The 8,394-nt window shown below is 37.5% G+C and overlaps 1 long non-coding RNA gene across 1 annotated transcript; it reads left to right on the forward strand.

Annotated features, from left to right (window-relative positions):
- Window positions 1-6: 6 nt before the first annotated feature.
- LOC109369992 lies at window positions 7-8,379 on the forward strand. Its single transcript, XR_004161893.1, has 3 exons — window positions 7-292; window positions 1,182-1,302; window positions 4,886-8,379. It is a non-coding gene; the product is annotated as an uncharacterized LOC109369992 (long non-coding RNA).
- Window positions 8,380-8,394: the final 15 nt, after the last annotated feature.

An 8,394-nucleotide genomic window follows, 5' to 3' on the forward strand; every position in this document is an offset into this window, starting at 1 on the left:
GCCGGCTGTCTGCAGTCCGGGGCCGCGGGGTGGGAACCGACTGTGGGCAAAACTCAGTCCAAGTCACAGAGTTTCTAATGTTACAAGGAAGCAGAGTAAAAGTTCAGCAAGTGCGATGGGACGTAGAGAGGAATGAAGGGGTCCAAGAACAGATTACGCGAGGCGCAGCTGTTCGCTTCCTTTTCAGGAGAAGCGGTGATGTTTCCTCAGTGATTTGCCTCTAGTCAGATAAACACAGCTGGTGGTAAGAGATTCATCAGGCTGGGCAGAGCTACACATCAGCCCGAAAGAGGTAAAGTTGCCAGATTTAGCTCACCCACTTCACAGCAGAAAGGTTGAAGTTAGGAGTACTTTCATTCACTGTGGAAAGAGATCCAGCCTTTTTGACCTGCTAGGGAAAGAACTGGAGTGAGAATCTGACCCTAAGAAATGAGAAAGAGAACTGAGGTTTTCTGGCATTCAGTCAGCATTCATAACAGAGTGCTCTTCTGGCCAGATTGTAACCTGTTGTCTTCCAGCTATCTAATTTTTAGAAATAAAAATGAGTAAAATTTAGGTGGAGACTGTTGTTTCAAGTTAAGCTCTACGCAGATGGTATTTAACCTGCAATTAACCACCTGTTTTAAAAAGAGTCAGAAGATTGAATGCATTACTTGAGGCAATGCTAACACCACGTGGACTTACGTTGTAATGCCATTAGAATACCCTGTGAGGGGTAAATTTAGAGAGCTAGACTATGTAAGTTCTTTGCTGTGGTTTATTTAGCTAGATTATGTCCTTTAAACAAATCTCCTCTGGTTTTAGTTTTTAATTAAGTTACTGAGTAGTACTAGTGAAATTTGGGAAACTGAAAATTTATCATGGAAATTAACTCGTTATTGAATCAGGGGCAGCCCGATCCAGCCTTTTTGGATCCTTTGCTCTTTTGAATGTGGGTGGAAAATATCTGTGCTTATTTGATCTTGTTCAGATTTTCATTGTGGCTACAACTGAAGAGCATGGCTGGTCAGCCTGCCAAAATTTATGAAGAAAATCCAAAAGCATCTACCAGGACAGGCAGTTCTCCTCCAGCTTAAGCTTTGGCACCAGTTGGCTTTAGCCGAGTTCTGCTCAGTATAAGTTGAGGTCTTAAAAGAATGGAAATATTATTAATTTATCATTAATCGGTTATTGATTGTTAGGAAGGCAGGTGCTCTACAGAGGAAAACAAGCCATGGTGCTCATCTCAAGGATTTCATTTCTCAAACTGAGACAGCGTCAAAACACACTGAAGATAATTTATGGACCACATAACAAGAACAGGTGAGCTGTGGTAATCATATAATCACTGTGAATGCTTCATTGATTAATGCTTTCTAAGGTGTATGTTTAAAAGATAAAGGGAGGTGCAGTGGAACTTGGAATGGAGAAGGCATAAAGACGAATGAAAGAAGAAGTTAGAAGTAAGTCCTCAGTGAAGTACCTACCATTCTGCTTATCTAGCATGGCATGTTTCATTTTAGCATCTAATGGAACTCAGGCATGAGAATAGATTTTCAAAATACGAATTAAACAACTAAACCAAAGCATTCACATCTTCTATCATTAAAGAGGATGCACACTGATTTTTAGTGACAATTAAAAAATCACCATATGATTTTAATGGCTTACATACAATTCAGGCCCCTTACTGCTGACCATAGATATGAACTTAGAAGATAATTTTAAAGTCAGTTTTCCTATGATGAGGGAAGTCTTGTCAGGAGTTAGATAGAGCCTGACTAACTAATAAAGCGCTTTCGGGCTCTGCTAGAAAATCAGAGATTATTCTTGATTTGAATCTTAATAAGAAATCATAGACAGTGTAAAGAACTTCGATTATTAAAATATTACACGAATATTGAAACGTTTTCCAGGTAAAGACATGCTGATATGAAAAAACACAGAATAAGAAATCATTTCAGTTTTCCTTTTTAGTGTTTCTATTTTATATCTTCTCAGCAAATCAAAATGTGTGACTCCCAACATTCTGATTAAATGCAGTGGTAGGGAGTTGAGAAATGACAATGGATGTGTATTTGCTGCTTAGAGATGTCTGAGACACTAGAGAAGTTTTTGATCATGGTACATTCAAGCTCCCCTTTTTGTATTTATATCCTGTATAGTATGTGTTCTTATCATCACCTGAAAAATTAGAAGGAGAAAGGTACAGCACAGGCAAAGCAGAAGAAATAACAAATGGAAAATGCTCAAATGTACAGGAAAGAACAGTAATAGTGAGATTTCATATGATGTTTTCTATTGTGAGTATGTCATAAACTGAAGTTAGTAATAACTATAAACTAACAATTATTTCCTTCACTAGATTGGAAATCAATGAATGGTGGTGCTATAAAGTCATTACGAGTAAGTTGTGATCCGGAGCAGGGCACAAAAAATAATCTGTCACTTAGGTCCTATGCATGTGTTATGTACTACAGGTAACATTAGTAAGAGGTTAGTCATGTCATACTCTCACATGATGTAATTAATACACAGTAAATGACTCCAAAATTTAACACCAGTCTGAGTATAGTAATCGTGGAATTGTTCCAGATCTCCAAGAATGCACGAGTGTATGGTGTTAATAGCCTGATTATGTAGCAGCAAGAGTTTAAATATAGATTTTGAGGCATCTAATTTGATTTCTCAAGAGGCAACTAATTTGACAGCAAGCATCTTATATTGGAAGCTTAGTTTGTGGAAGAGCTGTAGAGCCAGGCGGGTTTTATTTTAGGGAGTGTATGAGACCTGTTAGATGCTTCAAGTGTTTACATCTCATCTGCAGTACTTTAAGAGCATTCCTAGACACACTGATTCACCAGAACCTGAACTGTGTGCAGTTCTGGGTGCTACAGCGTAAGATTTAAAACTACTAGAGAGCATCCCAAGAAGGGCAACAAAAGTGGTGAAGGATCTAGAGGGCAAGACACATAAGGAGCAGCTGAAGCTCGTGGTTTGTTCAGCCCAAAGGAAAAGATGCTGATCTCAAATGTTGTCCTGCAATAACATAGCATCATCACCAGCTTCAGAGCATGATGAGACTGTGTCATTGGCTGACTTTGTCTGTGAGAAAGCTGAAGAAATAATTTGCCTATCTAGTCCCATTCTTCCCTGTTTCACTTATATATGTTCTCTCTACAGTATTCTTTTATAACCTTGAAATTTGCAGTAATTTTCAGAAAGCCCTAACATATACTGCATGTTCTGTATGAAATTTGTCTAGCTTCTTCTAGTTACAATAGTTGCTTTTTCTGTTGCCAAGAAAATGCATCATCAGCTACTTGGACTATACAAAATATTCCAGAATAAAATCAGCAACAGAAGTACACTTTTTTTTTTCTTCTTAAGTCCTGCCTTGTGACAAGAATCCTTCACTCTAAGTTCATTGGTTAACAATAAACAAAGCTGCTTTCAACAATTGTTTTATTATAGCCTGTGCATAGCATAGTACAGTGATCATAACAGTATTAAAGAACTGGCTGGCTAGTATTCATTTGACTTGCAATATTTTCTAAATGGAGATGATGCACTTTTCTTGCTTCCATAGAGAACAAAGCTTCTGCAATTCCATAATAAGAGTATAAGTTATTTTGTTTTAATAGCATCAGAAAAATGTTCACTGCAAGAGATGTGGGGTCATGGCAGAGATTTTGGAAGTGACTGAAGAGTTTACTGTGGATTGTGGTTTCCTTATATCTTTCATTTCTATTAACAGAAGTTTCTGTCATTGATCCTTCTGGGAAATTATATAAGGATGTTTGGCTGAATCTTAAACACTGATTCATCAAAAACACCTTTTAAAACATGAAAAAAAATAATTGTTCATCTTTTCCAAGGGAAATGCCTTGAGGCATTACGATAAGAACTTTACAGTCCTCAGCTACAGGAAATTAATTTTAGTCAACAAAATTGGGATTTTAAGTTCTGAGTAATCCCTTGTAGTTAACAGAAAGAAGATCTACAGGATTCTTGACCACAGTTAGACTCTTGATCAGGAATCTAGTTTTCTTCCACTCTTCTGAAGAGGTTTGTGGGAGAGATAAGAAAACCACCTTAGACACCCTTGGTGATATAGGAGAGATTTGCATTGGCGGTCTCAGTGTTCCTATGCTAGAGGCTGGCTGCCAGGTCTGGGGGATCTCCTTACTGGGTGAGAAGGATATGAACACAGGGTGAAGTATCAGTTTCTAGCCAACGTGTCTTTACATTGTCTCCTTTAGCACTGCTTCAAAACAGATAGTGAGCTAGAATCACCTCCTACATCATATACCTGACTTGCAGGCCACTGAGATGACCACCTCTTTTTAGGGGTGGCTTGTCTTTTACTTTGCAGGTACTCCATGATGCATATCTTTTGTTTTTCAAGTTCTATAATCAACAAATATACAGAACAGTTAGGCTGATGGTATACCTAGAAAGGTTATCACAGTGGAAAGGGGTAATCAAAAATAAACAAAAATACTCACTCATATCCTGGGCTCACAGGAAAACTCCAAAAGGAGCAGTCTCCAGGAACAGATCCTCTGGCAGACAGCCCTTAAATGGGGTCTAGCAGATGTGGAGCCAGGCTCCTGCTCTTCCCGGTCACACAGCTGAATTGCTTTCACCTGTGCTCCACTGGCTGACTCAGTGCTTGCCTCAGGTGATCAATCAGAGGTTCAGATCGTGATTCAGTAGTACCCATACACAAGTATATTGTATGTGATTTTTCTGACATGTGTGGGTAAGATCTTCTTGCTCACGCTCATGCCAGGCAAATTGTATGATGCTAAGTTCTGATTAATTCTTTGTTCCATTTGTGGTTTCAGCTATGGATGATAACATCTATATTTGGAAAGCACTGACAGTACCTTTATGCTTGCAGAACTGTCTCAGGAGCAGGCCCAGGTACCCCAGGAACTCTGATCTCCCCACTGCTGTCTCACAGACTGACAACATGGAACTCATTCGGTCGTGTGTGATGTTTTTGTGACACTGGTGGTGCTTTGGTATTTGAAGTTGTGAGTTCACCTTTACCCATACTTGGCACTGTTTTTTCCGAGTTCACAGTTTTAGATCTACCCAAGACTGAAGTTTGGAGAAGTAAACAATAGCCTTCAAAGGTAACGTGAGTACTGACTGTGATTTACTTTAGGTAATCCTTCAGGTGGGCAGTGACCTGCATCTTTGTGCTGAGAGTGTCTGTTAAGGAGTCCTGTAACTTGCTGTCCTTTATTGCGCTGCACTGCTGTACCATTTATTTAATAATGTACTTATATAATGTACTTATAAGTACATTAATAATGTACTTAAATATCTGAATCTTGAAATTTGTTGCCTGATTCTGTAGCATTCATCCTTCTCATCCAGTGAAACTATCCGCTCTCCTCAAGTGAGAAAGACATAAAATTACTTTGTATTTTTCCTTCATCTGAGACTTCAGTTTCTACAAAAATCTGAAGGCTACTTCTGAGGGTAACAGCTGTGCTATTTTGTTTTCTGTTATCAGTGTTTCTTTTTTATTAATGTTTATGTTATTTCTCAGTTAACGTGGCAGCCTAACATTTAGGTAGAAGAGAATCTGATTTTACTTAGAAGGCATTTTATTTATTTGAGGCTATTCTAGATGTCTTGTTTAAGGGATGTATCACAACTTAACTGATGACCTCATCCTCCTTCTGTGCAATTACACTTCTACGTAACAAAGAGATGGCCATATTTATCCAAGGGAAATGGAATTACATAATAGAGAATTAAGCTTGTCAAAATAGTATATAAATGATGTATAGTATATAGCATATAAATACTTTTGCCTGGTAAGTAGAGAGATTTCCAATGTGTTCTGAAAATTTGGTCCTTGGACCGAGGCAAAAAATGATCACCTCAAGGTAAAATACAAGTCTCTAGTCCTTTTAAAAAATAGTAGTTACGTATAAATGGGTGATCATGTTAGAACTCCTTGCTTTGATTAATCTTATGAATTAAATTTATCAGCTGCAAAATTTGCTGCATCAGGATTTTCACAATGATCCCCCCTCGAAGAGATGGCATCTAATGTACTAAAGTGAAGGCTGATATCAAAAGAGTTTGAAGCTCCGTTTAAAGTGCTAATCAGAGGTATGTCTGCAACCAACAACTGCTCTTACAGTACGTCTGGCTTGGCTTGTGGTAATGCTGCATAATGATTTATAGCGAGAGCTTTATAAAACCTCTCTCGTACAGAAAAGACTTCAAGGGAGCGGGTGAGGCTTCTTTACTTAGTTCCTTTCAGTGGTTCAGCACTCTGCAGAGGCCTTCTAAAATGCCATGGATATTAACATATACACAAGCACAGCTGGGATGCAATTTTTCTCCTGGCATCTTTCTCTTCGTGGCACCTTTCATTCAGATATAAACAGGTACCAGGAAAATACTAACAAGTATATTTTTGAAGAAATAAAGTCTTGAACTAAGGTCTTCAAGAGTGCCAGCATTTTTATTCTTCAATTCTGAGTACATGTGAGGCTGATTAGGAACTCTAAATACAGAAAGGTGCATGCTAAATGCAGTAGATCTTTAGTATAACTTGTTTAGATACTCTCTTTATTAAAGCAGCATTATTTCTGTCCAAATTGAAATGCTTTAAAAAAATATGCAGAGTTGATCTGTTTGAAGAAAAGTTAATAAAGCATTAAAAAAAACAACATATACACAAAAACCATCAATAACTGCACAACAAATTTTATTTCGCACATCCAGGAAGGAATGTTTGGAACACTCAAAAATTAATAAAATGTGAATTGCTGTACTTAATCTAAAGAAGATTGAACTCTGAATGAAACTTTGTTGCAACTGCAGCAAAATAGAATTTAAGTTGAAATTGGAAAAAACTGACAACTTGAAATGTCCTTTGAAATAGAAAATCCAATTCCAGGACAGGTCTGATTATGGTTTCCTATGACTAAATAATTTTGATTATTTTTAAGAGAGAGAAAAGTCAACTCACAAATGCAAGTGTTGTATTAAAAATCTTAGACTAATTATTCTTTAGCAAAGCACAAAATTCTCCATTACCTGAAGTATACCTGAAGTATAGATTGCTCTTCTTTTGCTGACGTCTGAGAACTTTTTAGTTCCAGTTGACCTCTGTATGTTTTAAATGTGGTATTACCTTTGGAACAAAGAAATCATGTCAGACAAGCTGTTAGGATGTCTGGACACATCTCCATACATCACCACAACATGTTATGCCATAGGTCCCACTGGAAGCTGGAAAGTGATAGAAAGCTGGGAAATTCTATTATTAGAAAGAACACCTACGTAAATGGAAGAAATGCTGGTGGATGCAGATGTCATTAATTTAAAGGAAGCTGAGCCCGTTCATTAGCTCTTTCTTCTGTGTGGGAAACTACCACATAAAATAAAGAAGACTAGTCATGCACTGCAAGTAGTTGCTATGTAATAAGCATTGACTGCACTGTTCTTTGAATGTAACAACTATCTGGTGGCTGATTTTCTTTTTTTTTCTCCAAGGTTTTTGATCTGTTTCCTGTAGAAGCAGATTCCTTGTGCCACATTCATGCGTTTCCCATCACTTTGTAGGCTGAAGAAGAAATCCAGTCTGCCAAATTAATTAGCTAGAATTCTCCTACGTAGGCGACTTTGTAGGAGTGTGTAGACCTTAGAGGACTGTTTGTCACCAAATGAACGTGTCTGTGCTAGTTCAGAATCCCCTTCAAGCTATGTCTGAAATATTTTTCTGTTCAAATGAGTTATTCCTTCTCGTGGGTGTAATGAAGAATCTTGTCCTACATCTTCATTTGTATATACTAGGTTCATGACAGAGCAACTTAGTCATATGAAAGAATGCAGATATCACCTCCCTTCTATACTGTGTAAACCAGTGTGAGTACTGGAGCTGTGCAACTAACAGACAAGTAGAACCAGGTCTGTGAGGTCTACCAAAACAAGTAGGTTGTGAAGTCTGCATAGTCAAGTTAAAAATCTAATCTGTCTGTATGGATACTTAATCATGGACATACAAGTTCACATTCAAGTTAACCTTAATTACACCTCTCAGCTCTTCCACCTAAATGAACAATACTTTGATGAATGTTGCTTTGTTTTTTTAATAATTATCCTCCCATTATACAGCAACTGAATATTCCTATTCTACTTATTGGCTTTTGTGCATAGAAGAGGTACACTGAAAACTAAATATATCCAATATTAATTAAAATATGTATCTAAGAAGGACAGCAAGACAATTCTTCTTTACAGCTTGATGATAAGATTTGTCTATGCATGAAAAAAACTCAGCCAGTCAACGTCTTCTACTTCAATTTCAGATTTATGTTTACATCTGTGAAAATGAGTAACGATTGCCTCCTGCATTTTACAAGCTGATATGTGCAA

This window comes from Meleagris gallopavo, chromosome 1, assembly GCF_000146605.3.
Source record: "Meleagris gallopavo isolate NT-WF06-2002-E0010 breed Aviagen turkey brand Nicholas breeding stock chromosome 1, Turkey_5.1, whole genome shotgun sequence".
NCBI lineage: Eukaryota > Metazoa > Chordata > Aves > Galliformes > Phasianidae > Meleagris > Meleagris gallopavo.